General features: G+C 33.4%; 1 protein-coding gene across 1 annotated transcript in view; it reads right to left on the bottom strand.

Moving 5' to 3' along the window:
• The window catches only part of Prr16 (proline rich 16), a 79,161-nt gene extending 54,961 nt beyond the window's left edge, over positions 1-24,200 (bottom strand). The window contains exon 1 of the mRNA XM_046426349.2: positions 24,128-24,200. The gene's annotated coding sequence lies outside the window, so the exon portion shown is untranslated. The remainder of the gene's footprint in view (positions 1-24,127) is intronic.
• Between the last annotated feature and the right edge of the window lie 2,030 nt (positions 24,201-26,230).

The raw sequence follows: 26,230 nt of genomic DNA, 5'->3' as shown, positions 1-26,230 counted from the left end.
ATACAATACATTTTTTAAATTTATTTATTTATTATGTGGTGCTGAGGATTGAACCAAGTGTTTCATATGTGGTAGGCTAATGTTCTACCATTAAGCTACAACCCCAGCCCAGGCAGCTTATTTTTAAAGGGAAAACAGAAAATTGCAATAAAAGAATACTGTTAACCTTGACTGTGCATGTTTTCATTTCATTAGGGATCCACAGCTGCTAAGAGTAATGATCCTTCTTATGGTCATATATGGTGCAACCAAGATTATCCCTAGATTATGAATAAGTCCTATGTGCCACAAATCAAGTTTTAACAACAACAAAAAGAGCATTGACTTAACAGTTGATTTTAAATTATCTCCTTATATTTTATGAACTATTATTATTTTTTAATGACCAAATTAATTCCCCACAGTCAGTACACAGAGATAAATGATCAAATTGTGAGCTGTTTTTTTTTTTTTTTGTAGAAAGTGTGAATATTATGACATGAACTCATTAATCCTGACATCTTGAAATTTCAATCCTGCCATTTAAAAAATACTGTAAAAGTTCCTTAAAATATCTCTGGAGTCCTACAAGTAAACATTGATGAAATGTATAATATTACAGTTATTTTCATCTGTAAAATTTAAACATAAAGAAACTGATTAAAAATATAACAATGAATAGGATAACTAGTGTTATCTTTATTTTTGTGTTATTCATGATCATTATTTATTGATATTAATATTCAAAGAGATCTTGTTAATCACAACTCTGTGCATAGGAAATGATAGGTTGGACTTTTGCATGTTTCCTAGAAATGCTGTTAGGTACTATTCAAATCCCTGGAAAACATCATGTTAAATTGGGGCTGACCTCTCAGGTATTTCTTGGTCCTGTAGTCACTGTGTGCCTGGAGCACTTTTCTCTGTTTCATCTTGTGGGGAGGTGGGAGTAAGTTATGAAACTTTAGTTTAAAAACATTGAAGATCTTTTTAAAACACCATATTTACCTTATCCTTTCCCAAACACATTAAATTGAACAAAGTACCAGAGGTTAGGAATGGGGTGGGTGCCAACATCAGCATGAAGCACAGGATGTACTGGTGGAATTTTATTTACACATGTATGGAAAAGAAGAGTCAACATATGAACATGTCCATAAGGAAGTGAATGTGAAGTAACACATATTGTGAGCCACAAACATAAGAGCTATAAGCACAGATCAGTCAATCAATCAAGTCTTCAAGAACTGGGTACCAAGTTCTGTTCTGGGTTCTGTTCCTGAGAACAGAACACTATAGCAAGCATGGGGAACCTTCTTGAGGTGAATACTGAGTCATCACTCAGTGCTGTGTAAGTACTGGTGCCGAGTGAGTTACTCACATAAACAAATCAGGACAGTAATGAGGTAGAGAAGGGGCAGTTGACTATGCTACAGAAACTGACATAGACACTCCAAGAAGTGTGTATAGATAAGCCTCAACAAATAAGACAGCCACATATGAAAGGACAGTTTTTCTCAGGAAACAAACTCATTGTCTGAGGTGCCCAGGGGCTAAGCCAACCTGAAGGAATTGCTCTGAAGTCATGTGAACCACTACTAAACTAAATCTTAGTGATAAATAAAATGTTAAGACAGAGGGCAAGTGATCTCTTATGTGGTGATTCTATTAAGAGTCTAATTCCCAAAAGACATGGCCTGTGAGATTGCACTCCATCCAAGTGTGTAAATGGTCTTCCTGATGGGTGCAGCCTCTCATAGCTGCCTGTACCTTTGGTAACATGCTCCCCAAACACTGCAGTTGTGTAGACTTGTTTAAACTAGGTATGTATAAAAGGATAAGAGCTTAAATCATTCTGTCTGCTCAATTATTCACTCATTTGTTCACTGACTACTTATTGTGCTGGATCAGGAGTAAGAAGGCAAAAATGAATGAGAAGTCTCGTTTCTCAAGAGTTCAAAAGGACTAGCATGGTGTTAGAATTGAGAAAAGGCATAGTTTTCTAGACTTCTTGCTGCTTTACATGCTATTTCTGCCTTTCCTTAGCAACCTTGAAAATTAAGTAGAGAAAATCAAAGTTTTACATTTGGATAAACTCGAGGCATTTAGATTCAATATTCATCCATCCATAAATGTAGTCAATAAATACTCATAGAACACTAACAATGTGCTAAGAATCCTTGAATATTATTGAGAATATGAAAATAAATAAAATATATGGAATCTCTGCTCACACATTTATTATGTACACATGGACTATTCAGGATACATTTCTGTCAATGATTAATTGTGAAGTTTGAATGCATACTCTTAAATAAAAACAATAAGCTAAAGAATAGCCTTATTCGTGTACTGTCTTTATTATTACTAAGTATTAACTCTATAGTTAAAACATTTAACAACAATAAGAATCAAAAATTTGGGGAGTATTGAAACTTTCCAATCACATTTCACATAAATCCACATTGACTCCTCCTAACAGTATTGACAAAGATCAGAGATTCATAAAATTATAAGGCTCGAAGTGGAAAAGTAAAGAATTGGTAAAAATTATGCTATTTTAATACATCTGAAGGAATTTCACACCTCTGCTTTCCTCTCCCCCCAAAATTCTTTATTAAAAAATAGACTTATTTTTTAATAAGAGAATAATAGACTTTTCTCTTGAACACTGATGCTTCCTTGGTTCTTGCTAGCAAGACACTGGAGGATGTTGGTAGAGATATAATTCCAGAGGCAGACTCACTTGCTGTGTACCAGGCAAGGTCCTTACTTTGCTGTTCTTCTCTGTTCCCTGAAAGGGAAGTAAAAACTAGTACTACCTTCATCGGTTAATGTGAGAACTGAGGGTGCTAACCTACAAAAGGGTTTAACAGTTTGAAAGTATATTTTAAGTGCTTATAAATTGTTTGCTATCATTTCTATCATTAAGTTGAAACAACACTACAGTAATGTCACAAATCAGAATCTTTACTCACAAAGGCTCTCAAAATATTTTGAATGGGGAATTCTGAACCAACACCAAGCCAGGACAACCCATGTAGATGGCCACATATTCTCTGTGTAATACAGTTGCAGACCAAGCGACAATAGTTGATGCCCATAAGTTCCTCACAGCAAAGCACAAAGGCCAAACTCTAAGTGCACTGCCAGAATTCTCTACTTCTTAATTACCACTTTTTCCATTTTGACAGGACAGATTTTGCTCGGTTGCTTGGCCGAGATTGCCTGGCTTTGCACAGTGGAAATAAACTGTTACCAAGCCATTCAGGCCATAATTTGTGATCTGATTCAGCAGTAGGACTTTCCTGCCAGCTACAAGCTGAACAATCCCTTCCCTCATTCCCTTCATGTACTTTAGACAGTTTCAGACAAGGCTACCTAAACAAAATGGGAAGGTTTCAATGTTATCTCCTGTAAATGTGTGAAGTGAAACATCAAACTGTATTTCAGTTTTCCAGAGGATGATGTCCATTTGGAGGGAAACCATCTAAATGTTAAGCTTGGCATAGATTACTAGAAAATAATCAAGGATGGTGTGAATTTTTTAGAGGGCAGAATACCAACCTGAATTCTTGACAAATGTGCATTTACATTTTTGGCCTTTGTGGAATAAATCAACATCCACACTTTGCTTTTGATAATTCTATCCTAAGCATTTGTTTATCTTTCCAACATCAAGTTGAAAAAAAAATAACCCTCAGTATAGAACAGAATGTTGAATAGATTTCTTAGGTAATGTGATAGATTGTCTACTATGCTTGCCATGTTATCTTGTCTCCCCTATGATCAATGACATACATTGGTAAAAAGTGTCACATCACAGGGTCATGGTCTTATTATAGTAGAAAAATATGTCTCTGTATTAAAATATCAGATTTACTTAGGAATCAAACATATACCCATCACCTACAAGCTGCAAACATCTATCAATTGAATACACCTGTGTGAAAATGCTTTGCTAAGAAAAGCTCTTTTCAAATGCTAATCATTATCCAACTGGCTGCACTAAAGTTTCCTTCAGGGAAAGAATAACCTCTTACTCCTCTTTATGACACAGGACTCTGAGAATCAAAGAAAATCTGTTTATTGGCTTAAATACACAGAATTAATATTCAATTCTTACTTTAAGCACACTGTGTTACAGGAATCATAGTCCAGATTTCTTTAAGTAATCCGTGTGCCTGGATATAAACAATTAAAATGCAATTCAGTCTCATTTTTAGTGACCATTATCTAAATGTGTTACTGCCTTGAAGTATTTATATCACTACATTACTGAAATTGAACAAAGAACTCCAGTAAAGTCTACAATATACATAAATTTTAAAGGTGAATTTAATTACATAAGAAATCATGCATGTAAAGAAATTTTATGAAATAAGTAAAATTTTTAAAGTTTTGTTTATGATTTAGTTATTTTGTCCCCAATGGAAACCTGCATTTAAATTATTTGGTAATGTTTTTATGGGGATTAAGTCATGAATTTTAGAAATATGCTAAAAACTTATTGAAAAAATGATGTAAAGCATGACCTTTTATAGAAAATAAAACATAGAAAGATTTAAAAGAATAATAAAGCCGAAAAATAAAACATATGAGCTTTCAAGCTGAAACAAATTTCAACTTAAGAGCAATGATAAACTCTTACTGTAAAAATTAATATTTCTCCTTAAAAAATACCAATACCAGTTTTAACTGTGCATAATGTGATTGTTCAGAAAATGAACTGTTAAACAACAAATATGATTCTTGATTTAAAATTTATTTCACTTTACTCAGACTGGGGCAAGATGTATTACAACTATACCACATGTAGATTCATGGGCAAATGATGCATTATATGCTCTTCAATCTGCTGAACTACAAGTAAAAGCTTTGCCTATAATCATCATAAAGTATACATTATGCTCATATGTTTTTATCCCGAAAAAGCTTGATCTACATAAATAGCTCAAGAGCCTTATCTCTTTTATCACTTTTGTAAAAACACAAAGGTTAAGTTTTCAGGATCAAAATCTAATTAGGTTATTCTTGAGATAATTTTTAGTTTCTGCCATTTTATTTATATTTTTCAAGTGTAAGTCCTTCCTATGCTAGTTTTCATTTTATTTCTCATTTCTTCTTAATAAAATATTTTATTGCGTATGTTTCATACTGTAAGCTTTCTAGTTATGAATTCTTTTAGCTTTTGTTTATAATAGAAAGTTTTTATTTCATATGCAATTCTGAAGCTTAATTTTGCTGGGTGTAGTATACTCGGGTAGCATCCATTTTCTTCCAGGGCTTCATGCATATTATTCTAAGACCACCTAGCTTTGAGGGTCTGGGTTGACAAATCAGTTGAAATTCATATTGGTTTACCTGTAAATGTGACCAGTCATTTTTCTCTTACAGTTTTTAAGATTCTATCCTTATTCTGTATGTTAGACATTTTCATAATAATGTGTCTTGGAGTAGATCTATTGTGACATTGTATATTTGGATTCTAGTGAATTTCACCATCATGTACATTCACAAGATTCTAAATTAAATATATATATATATATATATATATATATATATATATATATATCAGAAAAATCAGTACAGTAGAGGGAAGGTAACAGGTGGAAGGAGGAAAGGGAGAAGTACTAGGACTGAATCAGCACAAATTATATTCTATGCTCTCATAATTATGTTAAAATGAATACTGTTTTCATATATAACTAAAAAGAACCAATAAAAAAGGAAAAAAAATCTCATTATGTCATTTGAGGTACTCAGTTTCAAAGGAATAAGTGCATCAATACTCATTAAAGATGACTTCAAAGTTTGTGGAGGCAATGTTACACACAACACAATCCAAGCAATTATATTTATTAGAATTTTGCAGCACAAAAATTTCAAAAAGAGTCAAATCAAATGTGTATGCCTTCCTTTTATTTTCTTGTTTTCTTTAAAGTAAATTTAAGCTCTAACCTAAAAACTCATGTCACTCTATTAGGTATTCAGGGTTTAAGTAAAGATGGTAATTTTTACATAAAACATTTCAAGGCAATATTTAATTGTGGACCAGTTACCTTTGTAATGCACAGGATTTTCTTCAGCTGGTATTATCAGACATAAGCACACCAATGGAGAAAACCTTTCCACACCTAATTTATACAGTAAATTATAAGGTCTGCTTTTCTGTCTTTGTAACATAATGTTTCAAAATAAAAATATGGGCTTCTGCACAAGGTTAGACTGTGAAGAGATGCCTGAAGTTACATGTCTTTGTTTATGGAATGTAGGCAGAGTAGTACAAACCACAAGACCAAGACACCAGTGCTTCAGGGAGGCCTGAGAATTTGGAAAGCTAAGAGTTGTGCAAAAAGTAACACTGGAACCAGGAAACAGAACTGAAACTGTGCCAGCTTTCCACTAAGTTTAAACCATCATTATTCCAGGAATACCAGAGAAATGGACAAAAAAAAAATGGGTGAAGATTTCCAGATAATCAAAATAATATTATAATTTTTACTTCTCTTTTCATGTATGAGTAATGTAGGATATTAACATACATCACTAAAAAGTATCTAAATATTTTTTTTTTTGGCCCAGGGGTGCTTAACCACTGAATCATATCCTCAGCCCTTTTTTGTATTTTATTTAGAGACAGGATCTTGCTGAGTTGCTTAGGGCCTCACTAAGTTGCTGAGGCTGGCCTTGAACTTGTGATTATCCTGTCTCAGCATCCTGAGCCACTGGAATTATGGGTATGCACCACTGTGCCCAGCATGTATCTAATTCTTTTAAAAAATGTATATTTCATCTAGAGAAAGAAGTTAAAAACTTCTTGGTGACTGCTTTGAACCTTATATTTACACTTATGTTTTTTATTTTATTTTATTTTATTTTAGAGAGAGAGAGAGAGAGAGAATTTTTTAAAAAAATATTTATTTTAGTTTTTGGCGGATACAACATCTTTGTTTTGTATGTGGTGCTGAGGATCAAACCCGGGCCGCACGCATGCCAGGCAAGCGTGCTACCGCTTGAGCCACATCCCCAACCCAACTTATGTTTTTATTTTAAACTTATTTTTTTATCTAAAATTTGGAATTAATGGGTCTTCATTCTGAGATTAGATTTGTGGCTACAATAATTTGGCAAATATACTAAATAATTTGAAAAGAGATACCAAGTAAAGCAACTGATGGAATTTAATAACGTTTGTGTTTTATTTGTTTTTGTTGTTTTTCATTGTTGCTGTTGCTGTTTTTGAAAAATAGATTAAAGTTTTCTGGGAAATAAAAGGAGGGGACATGGGGAATTATTACTTAAAGATTACAGAGTTTTTGTTTGGGATGATGAAAAATTTTGAAAATAGGAGTAATGTTTGCACAACATTGTGAATGAAAATTAATGCCACTGAACTGTGCAATTCACATGAATAAAATGATAATTTTTATTTATATATACTTAACCACAATTTTTTAAGTTATTAATTTAGTGCACTGAAGTCACTGAATTGTACAAGTAAGTAAATTGTAGGGTATGTGAAGTATACCTCAATATAGGAAAAAAATGATATCCCTTTTAATGAAAGATAAGCAAAATTTTTTGAGAAGTTATGATCCTCTTAGTATGAACAGTAAGCTCTCTTTTGAATATGAACAATGTCAAAGATAAATTTTTTTCATACAATGCTGACACCTGTATCAGAGACCCTCTTTTGGACACCTTTTTGATTCTAAAAGAATTATAATGTGAATGGACACCCCAGTTTACATTCCAGAAATACACCAGAAATAGATTGTTCCCAATTTGTTATCTATGAATCAAACATAAAACAACCTGCACCATGGCAGGAAGGAAAAAAAGAGATGAAATAGTAGGACTTTAGAGAGACTCAGTAAGTATCACAATATACATTCTAAAGAAAAGCAGTTTATAAATAATAATGTTAGTAAAATCTATACCAATAGAAATACTTCTATAATTAGTAGTCTTAAATCATTTCATTCAGCATATCTACTAAGTACTCAAGTATTTATCAGAGTACTAATAAATACTGTAGTCTTTTTTAAAATTACTTAAAGTGCTTGCAAAATTTGGAGTATTAAGCAGTAAAATGTCACATGGAAAACATCCAAATTTTTGCTCTTATTTTGTTTTTGTGTGTTGGTCAGCTTTTCATCCCTGTGACCAAAAGATCTGACAAGAACAATTTAGTGAACAAAACGTTTATTTTGTTTCATGGTTTCAGAGGTGCAGTGCAGGGTTAGACAGCTCCAAAGCTCTAGACTCAAGGTGAGGTATCATGACAGAAGGGTGTGATGGAAGAGAGTCCTCAGTTCATGACAGCCAGAAGAGAGAGGTTGAGTACAAGGAACCAGGGATAAAATAATTCCCAAGGGAACACCCCCAGGGACCTATTTCCTCCAGTCATGCCCTATTCTTCGCTTACAACACCAATTAATCCATTCAAATTATTGATCTATCGAATGGATTAGTCCAATAATTAGATTACAGCGTTCATAAGCTAATCATTTCATCTCTGACCATTCCTGCATTATCTCAGGCATAATTTTTTGATGGACACGTCATATATCCAAACCGTAACAGTAGGTAGTTTTGTATTAACTATTCTTCACCTCTGCTTCCTATTTTGAATACTAATTTGATTATTATAAATTCCAAATACCAGTGCTGTTTTCCACTTTCATACATAGAAAGTGCTAAGAAGTCAGTCTAACTGGAAAGGGAGGCTAGGGACTTAGTCTAAGAAACTTATTTTGAATAATAAGAACAATATACTTACTTCAAATATAGGTTCATTTGAAGGGGTTAAGAGTAAAGAAACAATGGTGATTACTTAGGGAATTCTATGTCTTATTCCATTCTTGGGCTTCCAAAGTCTCTGGGTTTTAATCCTTACCAAATTAAATTTAAAACAAAACCCTGGACATGTTTCCAGGAAATGTAAGGAAGAAATGTAAGGCATTAGGTATCATCCATGTCCAGCACAGACAACTAACTGGTCACTCGGGTAATTCTCAAGGCATTAGAAATAAAACACAGACATACAATTTACCTTTAAACCAAGCTCCAGGATGGCTCCTCTGCCCTCGGCCTCAAGCTCTCCAAGGAGGAGAATGAGAAGCACCCTTTGGAGTGGGCTTTTATGAGGGGACTCTAAATTCTTGGGAAATCCTGTCCAATGAAGGTCAAGCGGGGCAGGGTTACAAGGACAGGTGAGGTGATTGGATCCCTGGGGATGTGGAGAGACATGCCTCTACATGAAAACACAGTCACTGGAACCCTAGAACCCAAGAAGGCTGGAGCTGTCTAGCAGAGAGGCTGCCACCACAACACTCAGCAGGGGAGTTGACTCAGTCACTTGAGAGATTGGTCTCCCACAATTAGGGAAGAGTACAAATGGCTCAGAATTGGTCATATTTAAAAGATTTTTCTTAAAATTAATTTAGCAGAATGAATATATACAAAGCAATAAACTCCAAGCAAATAGAAGGAAACAAAGGAACCACTGCAACAAAAAGACCTAATGATAAATTTTTAAAAGCTAGTGAAAACTCTTCCTTAATATGCCTAGAAAGTGGGGAAGTAGCTGGGCACACTTGTGCACACCAGTAATCCCAGCAGCTTGGGAGGCTGAGACAGAAGAATCGAAAATTTGAGGCTAGGTCCAGCAATTTAGCAAGGCCCTAAGCAAGTTAATGAGATCCTCTCTCAAAAATAAAAAGGTTGGGCTGGGATTGTGGCTCAGTGGCAGAGCGCTTGCCTAGCATGTGTGAGGCACTGGGTTCGATTCTCAGCACTGCATATAAAGAAATAAAATAAAGGTCCATTGACAACTAAAAACTATTTAAAAATTTTTTTTCAAAAAGGCACTGAGATGTTGCTCAGTGGGAAAGTGCCCCTGAGTTCAATCTCCAGTACCCATACTCAAAATATACATAAATGAAATGGGGAAGTGCAAGTAGGAAATTGCTACTTTAAGAAAGCAGACTATGAAAAAGGACTTCAAAATCCAGATTGAGGGCAAAGGTGATAAAGGCTCACGAAGCACACAGCACAGGTCCCTACTATAGCCTCCAGGGTCATAGCCCAATCCCAAGCTCCAACTCCACCTGTATTCACAAGTCCCTGCAAGCCCTAAACTACATTTCCTTTTCATAATGAGTCATGTGAAGAATACTAAATATTCATCTCCACAAGTGAAACACTTAAAAAGTTTATTTTAGTTTCTCTTGTTCAGTGCTAAGAAGACACAAATTAATAGTTCATATTAGATCACTGTATATTTATATATATAAACTTTTCTCTGATTTAAGGATGCTGATCCATAATATTTTGGAAAGTGAATATACTAAGATATATGTTTAACAATATTATGAATAATTAGGGGTGAATTAATTGCCTCAAATGCTTCTTGAACCAACTGAACCATGTATCAGTATTTTCAGGTCCTACAGAGGCAGATGCAAAGTAGAACTTAATAACTAAAAATATCTTATGCTCATAGATCCAATAGAATGAAATTATCTTCCTTTGCAAAGAGATCCTGAAGCATTCCTGTATGCTGGAAATTATTTACTAATTTGTATATTTGCAAAGGATACATTATGTTAAGTAAAAGAAATCAAATGATTTACTGCAGGTTTTCTAAGACCAAGAATTGGTGACTAATGTAACAAATAATTAAATATTAAATATAATAAATACATATTTATTTTAACAGTACTTAGGAAAATATTACTACCTGAACAAACCAAAAGCCTTCTTTAAAAAAAATTAAATTTAAAATTTAATCAATATAAAGGAGGCAAAAGTATGCAAAAATGAAAGTGATAAGTCAATGCAACAAAGAACATATGTCTGACTTACAAGTGACTAATATGGAAATTAAAAAAAAAAATCTAAAATCTCCATAACTGAATTTGAGTCTCAACTGCTACAACTAACATGCTACATTTGCTGGCCACTTAATTTCTATTCAGTGTTCATATTTTTAAAATGTTAATCCCAATTCAAAAAGCACAAAACATAAATTATAATCGCAATAAATTATATTACAAACTACATAATATGCTACCCAAAATATTGGAAGCAACCAACAGAAGTTATTTTTAAAGCATATAGCTAAAAACATATTTGAACTCAAATATGTTAATCTCTACAAATCAATATAATATTATATATATTTTTTTTCCAGCAAAAAATTACTGAGTGGCCAGAGAACATTTATGATCAGGGAAATACTGATTAAAATGTTCATTAGATACCATTTTAAAATTCTTTATAACAAACCTTGGAAAATCATTACAGTGAATCAATAGGTAGCATGTAAATACACTGCACAATATCTACACAATGAAATGTCCTTTATATTTTATTTATTTATTTTTTTGTAGTTAGCACTCTTAATAGAACTGATCAAGTTTGGAATTTTTATATCATGTGTCAAAGATATATTAAATCAAGGTTATGAATATGGACAATATGTGAATTTCTTTCTTTTTTAAAATTTTGATTTGTTATATATGACAACAGAATTCATTACAATTCATATTACATATATAGAGCATAATTTTTCATATCTCTGGTTGCACACAAAGTAGAGCCACATCCTTCGTATCTTCTTACATCTACTTAAGGTAATGATGACCCTCGCGTTCCACCATTTTTCCTACCCCTAAGCTCCTCCCTTCCCCTCTCCCCCCTTTTTCCCTTTGCCCTATCTAGAGTTCATTTAATCCAACCAACCTAGATACCCTTCAGTAGATGAATAGAGAAGGAAAATGTGATATATATACACAATGGAAATAAAAGAGAATAAAATCATGGCATTTGCAGGTAAATGGATGAAGCTAAAGAATATAATACTAAGTGAAATTAGGCAGTCCCATAAAACCAAATGCCAAATGATTTCTCTGATTAAAGGATGCTGATCCATAATATGCTGAGGGGGATGGGAGTATTAAATGTCCTTTATATTTTATAATGCAATATTTGTTAGTAGTCAAAGTTCATGAACTATAACTCAAAGTTTAGAAAACATACTATGTACAATACATCATTTTGCACAATAATTACATATGACACAAAGCAGACAGAATTCAAAATAATTACACATACTATACATGGATTTATACCTATGTGGAACATATTTTAAAATGCAATATAATAAACACTAAGTCTAGCATTATTTTTTATATCCAGGTACAGAGGAAGAGAAAAAGAAGAGTGCAATTATGGAGGCTTACATAGTAATGTAAATTATATTTATGATGTGTTATAAGTTTTAAGTCAAATATGCAAAAGTTGGGTAATGGACACAATGGTATTATCTCCTCTACAATTTCTGTATAGTGAAATACTTCAATATGCCAAAAAAGAGAAAAAATAAAACAGAAATTTCTAAACAGAAACAAAATTAAGAGAGAAAGCAAAAGATTTAATTTAATGGCTCAAAATTAACAAAGGTTTCAATGGTAAGACAAGGTTCAGGAAGTTTGGACTGTAAGCTTTGCTGCACTATCAGGTTTTAGTTATATAAAAATTATAAAGTCTTCCTTCATATTTTCAGTTTGACCATAGGTGAGGTCCTATTTAGAGCTCACACCTTTGCATCACAGTATATGGATAAAGCTCAGGTGCCTTATATTAAGAAAGCAGATAAGCCTTTCCCACAAGCTTCAATCTGTGCCTTCTCAAACTGACCCTAAGTCAAGACCACATACTGTGTCCCTCTCCAATGGATTTTTTAAAAAGAAGATAAGAGATTAAAAACTATGATTTTTTATATATATAAAATTTGATGCATTATCTAAGCTGAACAGAAGCAAGTTTCCTGGGCCCAAATATTGCATTGTATAACTTCATTGCATCAACCATTAATTCAATCAAGATCATCTGTGCTAAGCATCTACTATGCACAATATTGCTTCTACTGCTCCAAGAGCAATTCAGCATTTCATTCCCCAGACCTACTAAAGCATTTGTTCAGAGTAATGAGTGGAGTATTTTCTTGTGAAATTTATGTTTGAAGAGAGTCTTTTAGAAGCAGTATATAGACTTCAACCAAGTTAAATTTGTTAGCAAAATTTATGGAAGGGTGGTATGATATCTTCATCATTATGTATGAGAAAACTATAGCACCATAGAAATGCCTTGGTTAGGCTAGTTTATCTTTTCAGATGATTTGATGATGAAAGTGATAGATGCTCAAAATACCGCATAAAGACTCAAGCTGTTGTATTGCATAAGAAATAAAGACTATGACAGCAATCCTAGGCTTTTTTATCTTATACACATCAAATGAATGCATAAGCTATTCTTGAAAAGCTGTTTTAGCATGTCTCAGAGAAAATATCATTCCAGAACTTATATTTGCAATTAGAACTTCTGAAAATTCAAGATAAGCAATTTTAAGCTCTTTTTGCATTTTTATTTACAACACCATTAATCTTTATGAGTTTACTATTTTAAAATTACTTTTTCTTTGTTATTATATAGAAACTCCTATAATCCTAAAAATTGAATAATCCAGAACTACCTATACACATAAAATACATATACTTATGGAGCAAAAAAAGGTACTTATGAAGGTCAATCATAAAATAAAGCAAATGAACATATGAGCTATTTGTATTTCAACTTGCAAAAACAATTTTTACATTTATAAAACTAAATAAAAATTTCAGTTTACACTTCACTTTCTAATGTTTAGGTCATGTTTAATGTAAAAAGAGTTCAAAGAAAACTTTGAAATACCATATATCTCATAAATCAATTGGGGTTATATTACTTATAAAATGTTTATATCGTCTATAAAATGTTTATGATAGTGACAAGTGGAAGAAGAGAGATATATGGGTACACATATATATTTTCTAAGAAAATTCTTTGCAAATCAAGGACATAAAATAAAGAGCATATCTACAACACCATTGTTTCATTGGTATTGGAATAGTTTGGAATACTACTATATTAAATCTAAAGAATACAAAATGTATAACGAATATCAGATTATTTTTCTTTATTATACACTACTTTATTCCAAAGCTGTGATGAATAATTGTAAGTGATAAAGAAATACATAAATATAATATTATTACAAAGAGTAATAAGATAATTTTCACTGAACACTTATCAGAAACTAGGCATTTGACTTATAATCAGGTTCTCATTCTACTTTCACTACAACCATTTCACATTTTTCCTTTCCCATTTTACAATAATAGAAAGAGGGACTTGTGGCAGTCACATGTCTAGAAGAGACCACATAACTATATGAATCCATATATGACTAATCACTAAGTCCCCGAATAGCTGAATAACTGTCAATCATAGCTGCTAAAAATTTTAGATATATTAGCTTCATCTAAAAAGTCTCAAGCTTTCTAAAAGTACAACTCTCTAAAGCTTCAACATAGAATCACTTTTGATAGAATGGACATTACACATTGAAAATAGTATAAAATAAAATATTAAAAATTCCTACTGACCAAATACTTGTAGATAAAACACAATTTCTAAATGAGATAAGTTGAGTGCACAGAAAACTTCAGGAAATATGAATGAACATGTGCAGCAAGACAGGTGCAAACTGTGATGGGCACTCTGAGGAAGTCCATGAGTGAAAAGGGAAGAAACCAAGAATCAGAGCTAGTCTTGAAAAAATCAAGTTGGGGAGATCCTTGGAATGAGGTCTTGTTAAGCCAGAGCATTTAATAGTCTTACCTTTTGTTTATAATCTTTTGAGAGAGAAAGTGCTGGAGAGGATGTGGGGAAAAGGGTACTCTTGTACATTGCTGGTGGGACTGCAAACTGGTGTGGCCAATCTGGAAAGCAGTATGGAGATTCCTGGGAAAGCTGGGAATGGAACCACCATTTGACCCAGCTATTGCCCTTCTTGGACTATTCCCTGAAGACCTTAAAAGAGCGTACTACAGGGATACTGCTACATCGATGTTCATAGCAGCACAATTCACAATTGCTAGACTGTGGAACCAACCCAGATGCCCTTCAATAGATGAATGGATAAAAAAAAAAAAATGTGGCATTTATACACCGTGGAGTATTACGCAGCACTAAAAAATGACAAAATCATGGAATTTGCAGGGAAATGGATGGCACTAGAGCAGATTATGCTTAGTGAAGCTAGCCAATCCCTAAAAAACAAATACCAAATGTCTTCTTTGATATAATGAGAGCAACTAAGAACAGAGCAGGGAGGAAGAGCAGGAAGAAAAGATTAACATTAAACAGATACATGAGGAGGGAGGGAAAGGGAGAGAAAAGGGAAATTTCATGGTAATGGAGGGAGACCCTCATTGTTATACAAAATTACATATAAGAAGTTGTGAGGGGAATGGGAAAATAAACAAGGAGAGAAATGAATTACAGTGGATGGGGTAGAGAGAGAAGATGGGAGGGGAGGGAGGGGGGATAGTAGAGGATACGAAAGGTAGCAGAATACAACAGTTACTAATAGGGCATTATGGAAAAATGTGGATGTGTAACCGATGTGATTCTGCAATCTGTATTTGGGGTAAAATTGGGAGTTCATAAACCACTCGAATCTAATGTATGAAATATGATATGTCAAGAGCTTTATAATGTTTTGAACAACCAATAAAAAAAATAAATTAAAAAAATAAATAAATAAAAAGAAAAGAAACACATTCTTACAGTTAAGTGTTTTCTGAAAATCACATCTCAGAAATAGAATTAAAACAGTGGCTAATGCACTAAAGAGCCTCATAAGATCATCAAATAAATCAAGAATCACAGATATGATTTTGAGTATAGAAAGCTGATATAATTACTAACTTCATGCATATAAGAGAAAACTTACACTCTGGTCTAGTCTTACTTCTTGGCAAGCATACTTAGAATCCAATTTACATTTGCATGGTGATTTTTGCCCAGTTAGTTTAAGGGATCGCTGACCTAAATCCACAGCTTCAGATTGTTCCTGGGGGAAGTGGCAATAAAGCCTCTATTGGGCTGAACTTCCCTGCATTTTGAGGTTTTATGTGTACTACCTTGGGACTGACATAGGCTGTATCAAATGTAAATAGATTCTGATAACAGGAAAATAGATAGAGAATATCTGGTGAAAGAGAATGGCATATGCTGAGGTGTCAAAGTTGGGGCCAATAAGAAACACTCGAAATTAGGCATGTTTCAGGTTAAAGGGAACACACAGTATTTTACAGTTGAAAATACATTACAAACAGTAAAAATCATGGAATCAGGATAATAAGCCTAATTTTTACTCTATTAAAATAAACAATAATAAACTGATCATTTAATCTTCACAGTAACTCTATGTAGTGGTTTTTATTGGTATCTATTTAAAACTAAAGCATGCAAAGGTTAAGTAATTAAAGTAACATTGCTAGTGTTTTAGTTGCTTTTTCACTGCTGTGACTGAACACCCAACCAGAACAATTGTAGGGGAGGAAGAGTTTATTTGAGAGCTCACGGTTTCAGAGGTCTTGGTTCATAGAAGGCTGGCTCCATTCCTCTGGGTTGGGGTAAGGCAGGACATCATGGTGGAAAAGTGTGGCTCACATGATCAGAAAGCAGAGAGACAGGTCTCCTCTTGGCAGATACAAATTTGTACCCCAAAGCCACACATCCAATTCTTACCAGCTCTAGCCACACCCTGCCACTTCAGTTACCACTCAAGTAATCCCTATCAGGGGATTAAATCACTGATTGGGTTAAGAGTTTTACAACCCAATCATTTCTCCTCTGAAACTTCTTGCATTGTTTCACTTGTGAGCTTTTGGGGAACACCTTATATCCAAACCATAACAGATAGGAAACAGCAGACCAAGATTTAAAGTCATGAAGTTTACAGGATTTTTCTCCCTAGAAAATGATATTATTAGAATTGAGGTTTAGTATAAATAAGGGGTGGATTCTATGTTATAGAGATAAAGATGAAAGCCTCGATTGTCCTATTATTTTAAAAAATAATTAAGGAAGAGAAAAAGAAGGATGTTTTAATAGTGGTCTAAGAGTTCACTGTCAGAATTTGTGCTGTATATTTCATGTTGAATTACTTAAATTCACCATAAAACTTAAAACCATGGCATATGGTTTTCAAATATTACTTAAGAAAATTATTTAATACTAGAGATGAAACAAAGAAAAAATAGTTACTTAGTAGAATGATTAATGGGTTAAGTCTCTTAAAAGAAGATTTTTTAAGTTAAAGGTATACAGTCTATTGTTTCTTAAAACTGCTGTGCATTTTACATTTAGAGACTAAGATGATTTTATAGAAAACAATCAAAAACACATTTGTGTACTTTGTCTATATGTAAACTCCAAGATGACATGCTTACCAGTATCTGAAACAGACACATTCATCTTGAATCTCTAACTTGAAGTATTGAATAATACAGCTGAAGTTCTTAACAGAATGCAATTATTATGAAAGACAAAACTTAAACCACAGTACTAGGGGGAAGGCGTGAGAGAGGTCAAAGAGAGAGGGGAGAGGCTTTTTTTTTTTTAACTAAATAGAAAATCCTTGTCCTTCATTCTTTAAATCAGCATAATTTTCTTACACTATCTTGTAGTGTGTTTGATCCTATTTCACTGCCTTAAAATTTAAATAATAAAACTCTATGCATATTATCACAAGAAAATGCATGTTCCTCAAGCACAGAGGTAGAATGGATATATTTTTGTTGTTTTTACATAATATTTCAAAGCCTATTGATCTTTTTTTTAAACAGTTGTAACAATTAAACATTTATTTCCCTATGGGGGAAAGCAAATATTTGATGTCATATTGGAGAAAGTACTTTTGAGAGACTGAAGACTCACAGCTGAGCCAACTTAGTGCAGCACAGAGGCCAGCGACATGGATTCAGGGAGGAATTTCAGCCCCTGTCTGCCCTGCACAATGGCAAGGGCCTATGTCTGTGAGTCTCAGTTGCTCTGTCTCATGGGGTACCTGAGAAGAACATGTAACATATGAAAGCACTTTCTAGAGGAACCCCTTAACAAAAGGCTATTATTTTAGAAGATAGTTCCTTCATCTTAAACATGAGAGATGAAGTCATAAACCAGAATTATGATTCCTTATTTTTCAAATTACCAAATATTTGATCATGGGTTATTCATAACATGTTCAAAATGCATTTTAGTCCATTATAAAACACAGATAACCTATCCTGGGCCTATCTTTAAAAAACAAATTTGAGCATCAATTTAGATACTGCATGTGGAATAAAAAAAGCAATATAACTGTGATATAACTAATTTCAAATGACATCATAAAATACTTTTTAAAATTCAAGAATAAGGACAAGAAAAAAATTTAGCAATTAACTTTTCAGTCAATTAATCAACAGTGATATACTTTCACTTTCATAGACCAATTTATTGTCCTCTATGTAGCTAGAATTATTTAACTACTAAATGACCTCTAAGACTCTTTCTCACTATTTCTCCCTCTTAACTTTTATAAATTTGATGTCTTCTTGCAAAAATTGCTTATCCAGATTCTAAATTGGAATTTAGGAAGATGAAGTTATTGTGTCTATCCAGTTCAGGTAATGCTCTTCAATAATACACTCTTGTGTCACAGAATGCTATGTCCCCCTTATCTATGGGGGATGTGTTCCAACCCACAATTGGGTCCTAATATCACAGGGAGTATCAAACCCTATAATTTAAAGCCATCTTAAATTTATGACTCACTGTGACAGAAACTTTTGCAGCTTGAGGTACAACAAAAATTAGCACACATTTCTTTTTCTGTCTTTATAATTTCATAAATACAAGTTACATTTTTTTGTAAATGTTAGCAATCTTAACATACAATTTCTGAATAAGTCAAGAGCTTTCACCTTTTCACTTAAAGGAAATAATACAAATTGCCAGCATCACTACTCTAGTGGTTTAGAGATATTAAGTAAAATAAAAGTTACTTAGACACAGCACTGAAATACTTCACCAGTCAACCTGTTAATGCAAATGGCTACTAAGTGACTGACAGATGGTTTGGATATATAGCATGGATAATCTGAACAAAAGAATGATTTGTATTTGGGGCTGGAAAGAATGAAATGGCACAAGATCTCATCATATTATTCAGAATAACAAACAATATAATTCTGGTGCATTGTTTATTTCTGGAATTTTCCATTTAATATTTTTGAAGTTTGGTTGACCCCAAATAAAGGAAACTTCAGAAAGTGACACCATAGATGAGAAGGGACTACTGTACTTACATTTCATGCCTCAATTCCTATCACTTCTCACTTTGACCTGTAATTAATAATTAGTCCCTATTTTATTATTTTGCTGATGTTTTCCCATCTTCCTGGAAGGCTTTCTTCTCTTCAATATTTTATCATGTTATTTCTTTCCCAGTAGTAAAATGACCTATTTGCATGTCTCTCTCTTTGATATATTACTAGAAAGGGTGGGGGAAACTTTGTTCATCTTTGTGCCATCATCAGAGCACAACATGTTTGACCCATAACAGATACTTAGTAAGTGTTGAGTTGAACAAACAAGAAACTGTCAGAGTAATCTTAGAAACTTCTGCATATCTCTAAAGTGGGGCAGCCTAGGTCAATTGCCTGAATGGTTATAGCTGCTGTGACTGCGCTCTGAGAACACTTCATAGAATCAGGCAACAAGTGGATAAACTACAGTTAGGGTGCCCTGCACAAGATAGTTTCCACTCAGACTGTTAGGCAGTAGTTAGTAATGAACCGTGAAATTTGAACCAGGAATATACCAGGATCATGAGGTTTCTCTGAATTGCCTTTAATGAACATTCAAGTAACCTGTAGGAAAATAGGTGTACGAACCCTGAGAATAAACAGGTGGAAACCAAGGGAGCCAATTAAGAAATATGTCAAAAAAGAAAGATTAATAGGGCTAACTCATGACAGGATCTACTGAAGTAATTGTAAAATTAGAACTTATGGTCTGAGGTTTCTCACTGTATTTCAGGAGGAAAATTTCAGTAACGGTGCAAGCGCTCTAAGATGAAGTCTGCCTGATCATTGACACCAGCACCCACTTTAACACACATATGATTGTAGATGAAGACCCCCCACCCCTGAATAGGATGGCCACCATGACAGCTCCACAGAGGAGCAACTAAGGTCAAAAACTTCCCCACCAAACAGGAAAGAGGAGATAAACATCCGATTGGTAAAGACCACAGAAGGTGGAACCCAGTTCTGCAGGTAAACATCAGGCCAGCAATAAATTTGGAAGCAGCATCGTTTCCTTTGTGACTCTCTGACCACTCTCCCTCTTGAGAGGGTTCTTTGATTGAGCCTTACTTTACTTTCATTCAAACTAAAGTTCTTTTGTATGGTTTTTGGTGTCTGACTTTAAATTTTCTTTCATTGGAACACAAGAACTGGGGTGTAGGGTTTCAGCTCCCCAATCTCTTTTGACAAGACAACATCACTCCAAAGCATCCAGCAATCCCAGAAATGTCCTGTGTCAGGCAACTAAGCTTAGCCTTGGCCATTCAACACAACCAAATCTCATGAGACTTACAAACAATCCTAATGTTGTTCTTGACACAGTTGCTTTAGTTTTAGGTCTGTTTCCAGTCCTGTTCCATAAAGCAAAACTCCTAGTTTCTCAGTAGAAATACTCACCAATATACAGAAGGCAAAATAAAGTATCCCCTTTTGAGTTGGCTTAACCCTTCACATATTCAATATAATACCTCCAGGAGCCAAATGTGACTCATTGCTTCCCTCCTGGTTTGCCAGGGCTGGTAATTTTTAGAACTGTCAGATGGAAGAGCAGATTGTGTTTTCCAAGCATGTTGACATGTTGCTATCTTACATGTGCATGCATACACACACACACACACACACACACACACACACACACCCTTTCTTCCATACTCCTATTAAAATATGGCCTTTGAAATCCTCCAATGAAATGTGTGGTCTATGGATGCTCCTTTCTCAAACCTGGGTGGAACTTCATAACTCTCTACCAGGAGAATGAAGAGGAAGTGATGCTGCGTGACTTTTGAGGTTGGGATATAAAATGCAATGACTTCAGCTTGGCTCACCCTCTAACTTGAGCTATTTGTTCTTGTAACCCAGCCAATGTTGTAAGCAAGCCCAGGCTACATGAAGATGCACTGGGTGGACGTACCAACCCACAGCCACAGCAGATCTCCACCAACAGAACTATAAGGGAATGAGACTATGGATAATAAGTCCAACCCTGACATTCGGGTTTTCTAGAAACTATGAGAGATAATAGATGACTACGGCTGTTTGAAAGTCAATTTTCCAGCTAGACTTGAATTAAGCTGACACCTCCCCATAATTCTCTGGGCAATTTTTATTGATAGAAAATAACCATGCTGAATTTCACATTCCTCCAGCTAATATTATCATTATGGTAGAAATAAGAAAATCATTCAAAAAATACTATTCCACATTCCTAACTCTGGATAAAATCCCCCAGATTGTTTTTTAAAGCCATCCAGAGTACTTCTTTGTTTTCAACTGTTTTTCTCCTAGAGGGTTTGAAGAACATAGTTTGTTGTTGTTGTTGTTTTGTTTAGTTTAGTTTTAAAATTTATTTCTGTTTGCTTTTAATGAAATTTGAATCCCTTTTCGTAGAAAATACATAGACCTTCCTACTCCCTACTATCCCACAATGAGGATTTAACCTAATTATTTGAATTTAATTTTTCCATATAAATCCCTGATTCCATTTGAATTATTTGACTTGGGGAAACCATCCTCAGATACACAGTTGTACTCACTCACACACAGAGTGACTCACAGTTATCACTCCTCAAATTCCATCCTCACTGCTCTTCAAACTGGTGGCTCATCCTCACCCTCACTGAGTAGTCACTCACCAACAAATACCTCCAACAAAACTCTAAAAAGCCTTTAGGAACAGGCCACCAGGAGGATCTCCACTCCAGTCTGTGACACAGCACACTCCTGAAGGCAAAATAATTCAATCTCCTCTCTAGATTATTACTTATCATGTCATATATGTTTTAGTTGCTCCATCTATAAAAGGGGAATGATAATTATACCCAGTTCCTTCATGTGAAAATTGTAGGAAAACATAAGCACTTACTAAATTGATGCATATTTACAATTATGTTTACATCTTATCTTCACACATGCATTCAATCTTTTTCTGAACAGGTTTTTATCTCACCTGACCATGGTGTATAGGCAATTGCTCATACTCGTGAAAATGTACAGTTAGAGAATGTCAGGATATTACATTAGCAAATTATTTATTTGAAGAAAAAAAAGGAGGATTATATTTAAATTCAAGGAATGATCAAAATTTAAAAAGGAACCCTTGACTAAGGAAAATATTATCCTCTTATAATATTTGACATTGAAATTATTAATTCTGGCAAAATACATGCAAATTCAGGAAGCCAAGTTATGATGATACAATAAGAATAAGAAACAATTTTGGAAACTGCAACTGCATCTTTGAGAAATTCAATGAATAAACTCCCAGAAAACCTACAACCCTTTCTCTCAATTCAAAGAGGTTAAAGAAAAAAAAAAAGTAAGTTTTGGCAATCTCTCTGCACTCAAAAGGACAGAGGTCAATTGTGATTTGGATAGCCAGGTCTGGTTTAGGATTTATATTCAAGTAATATGGGGATGAAAGTCTTAGTTGTTAGAAAGTGATGAGCAATTACATAAAATAAAAAAGCTCCGAACATAATGCTTACTTTGTGAAAAAGTAAATCTCCATCTGAATACTTCTACTCTGTAGCATTATAAGGCTTACTTTGAAAAGATAAAAATTTTAAAAAACTGCATTATGGTTATAGAAAAGAACCTCATCAGTATTCTAGGATCCTATGAAAGAGTCATAGGAAAACTAACATTGAGGTGCTTTATCTTAAAAGTCAATGATATATAATTTATCTCCAGGAAAATTACAGTGTTATGGGTGAAAGATTTAGAATTTAATGGTTTTTACATTTTTATTCATTCACAGCAATACTTTATAAGAGGGTACTACACTACATCATCCCTGAAATGAAAAGTTCTGTTGAGAAAAAAATAAAAAACTGTTCTAAGTTTCATATAAAATGGACATTTAGAGGTAGGTGATTAATTTGAAATGAGAAACATCTCTACAGAGGGTGATGATCACATTCACATCACTGAACAAAATGTCCCCAAATTAAACATACAGTTAATTATATTATAACTTATTTACTTACTTTAATATTTTATAATATTAGATTGTTTACAAAGAATTATAGTAGTAGAAAATTCCTAAAAAATAATGTTTAGTGAGAAAATAGCAAATAAAATATATAATAGGACAATAGAATCACGATAAAATAAATTAATTAATGGTATACTAATGGGAGAAATATAAGAAACATTTCTTGAATTTCAGGTTTATGGCTGACATTTTTCCTTTTGTATTTATTCTATTTTTTCAAATATTTTAATAAAAAGGTATCATTTATAATGAAGTATTTTTAAAGATTATTGTCTTTTCCTCTCTCTTCTCTGTTCCTCCTCATTCTGTTTATTTTCTTTATTTATAAGCTAGCAAACTAATTAAGAGTTTGAACTCTGGATTCCAAAACAACTGGGTTTAGATCACATTACAGCCACTTTATAACAGTGTGAACTTACATAAATTAGTAGACCTATAGTGTTCTAAATATATAAAAATCAGCATAACATAATAACAACATCTGCATCTTTGAAAAATTAAATGTGTTACTTGAAATAAAGCTGTTAGCATTATATCTGATTCACTGTTATCACTCAATAAATGAGATTTGCCACTACAGACTCTCTTTTTGTCACCTGATCAATTTGTGTCCTTTTGTGAACCTTTTTTCAGAGAAGTTCAGTATCAGATTTAGAAGGCACAACAAATATTACCCAACTAAAGCAAATATCTGTGTGTTCTTTCAAAATAACTAACTTATGCAAAAAGGTTTGCAAAAGTCCCAGGAAGCACTGTTTTCATGAAATCATGTTTCTCAAAAATATAAGGAAGATTTTCATGTGTCAAAAAAGAAGAAAACTATGCAACTTAAAATTATGTTGAAGAAAACACTGGTATTATTTCATTGTTCTGATTTTATTTTCTCAAAATTGAACTAACCTACCTGCCAATGAAGTCACATTCTGTGGGGATGATGGGGAGCCAAGGTTATCCTCTAGACCTAAATAAAATAATCTGTATTTATTTATTTATTTTTTATTGGTTGTTCAAAATATTACAAAGCTCATGACATATCATCTTTCATACATTTGATTCAAGTGAGTTATGAACTCCCATTTTTACCCCAAATACAAATTGCAGAATCACATCAGTTACACATTCACAATTTTTACATAATGCCATATTAGTGACTGTTGTATTTTGCTGCCTTTCCTATCCCCTACTATCCCCCCTCCCCTCCCCTCTCATCTTCCCTCTCTACCTCATCTGCTGTTGTTTAATTCTCTCCCTTGTTTCCCCCCCCTTTCCCCTCACAACCTCTTATATGTAATTTTGTGTATTTATTTTTCAGAGTTTGCAGCATTTGCTAAGTGAGATTTCCTGTGATTTCTCAATATGAACTCTGTAAGACATTAAACAAGGACATTTGAGATGAAAATACAAAAACCTTCTTGTTTGAATCTCTTTGTTAAAATTTCAAAGCACATCCTTGAAACACATTTTGCTTTCGTCTGTATACATAGCTATATATAGTTATATGTGAATCACATTTGTGTGAACTCACAAGAATATGCAATTATTCACCCATTTTGAATCATTTCCTTGAATTTACCCATGCTTTTAAAAAATGTCTTTCAACATAAGAAAATTAAATCTTTTAATATTGGTGTTTCTTTTAATCAGAGTTCTCCAGAGAAACAGAATCAATAATATCTATACTCAAGAGAGCCAGTGGTATATTTCCAAATAGAGTCCTAAGGCATGAGAACCAGAAAAGCTGATGGTATTGATTACCAAAACAAAACCACCAGGCTCGAACTCCAAGAATGGCTATTATTTTCATGTGACTCCAAAGATAGGAAAAGACTGGTTTCCCAGCTCAAATTCAGACAGAAATTCCCTCTTACTCATCTAAGATTTGTCCTTTTGTTCTATTCAGGATTTCACCTTATCGGACAAATGCCTCCCACAGTATGGAGATTCTTCAGAAATATAAAAATACAATTGCCACCTGATCAAGCAATCCAACTACTGGGTATGTGTCCAAAGAAAATGAAACCAGTATTTTGAAAAGGCATCTGCATTCCTATGTTCATTGCATCACTATTCACAATAGCCAGGAAATGGAAACAAAGTACATGTCTGTCAACTGATGAATAGACAAAGAACATGTGGCACAAATACACAGTGTAATCATAAATAGATTGAAATCCATCATTTGCGACAACATGGATGAAATGGAGATTAATTATGTTAACTGAAATAAGTCAAACACAGAAAAACAAGATCTCTGAGAAAGGAAATGTAATGAAAAGGCGATTTGCTAAAATATGTGAAACATTAATATTATTACTGTTTCTATTCAGCTTTTGCCCCACCTGATAAAATTCTTAGATCCTCTCAGGTTGAATATGTCCATGCTACAAAGCACTTCTCCACATTCATAAAAACTGGTATGAATACACTTGATCCAAATCCATCGTTTCAGCTATAATGGGTCCATTGGAGTGGACACAACTCTGCCTATGAAAGATATCTATATTTAAAGTGAAGGACCAGGTCACACATAATAGGTCATTTTTTCCCTCTTTCATTTCTAATGAAAATAGAAGAGTACATCAAATATCAAATATCAAATCCAACTTGTAATCATGTATATATAACACTTCCATTTTTATATAGTAAGCACACAAATTATTAAATATCAATAAATTATTTTATCTTTATGATATAAAGTATTAAGTCAACAACAAACCAACAAAATATAGTAAATAAAATTATTAAAAATAGGAAAAGATAAAATAATTCTCTTAAGGAAAAAGCAAAGAATATGTTAAAAGCCACTGAAGAAGACAGAAAACTAGGCAAAATATCCTGAAGAAGTGGTAAGATTACTAAAGTCAAAGTTATTGAAGAATCCTTATTAAGAGAAAGGATTTTAGAAACTCCTTATTAGTCAATATGTTTAAAATAGATAATTTTCTGATTTTTCCAGAAAAATATCCAAGAACAGAATGGTTAAAGAATTATAGCCCAATTTATGATA

Source organism: Marmota monax, unplaced genomic scaffold (assembly GCF_021218885.2).
Source record: "Marmota monax isolate L192 unplaced genomic scaffold, Marmota_monax_Labrador192_F-V1.1 WCK01_AAM20220418_F8-fsc00983, whole genome shotgun sequence".
Classification (NCBI taxonomy): Eukaryota; Metazoa; Chordata; class Mammalia; order Rodentia; family Sciuridae; genus Marmota; species Marmota monax.
Note: the sequence above shows the minus strand (reverse complement) of the source record. Positions and strands in the feature narration are given on the sequence as shown.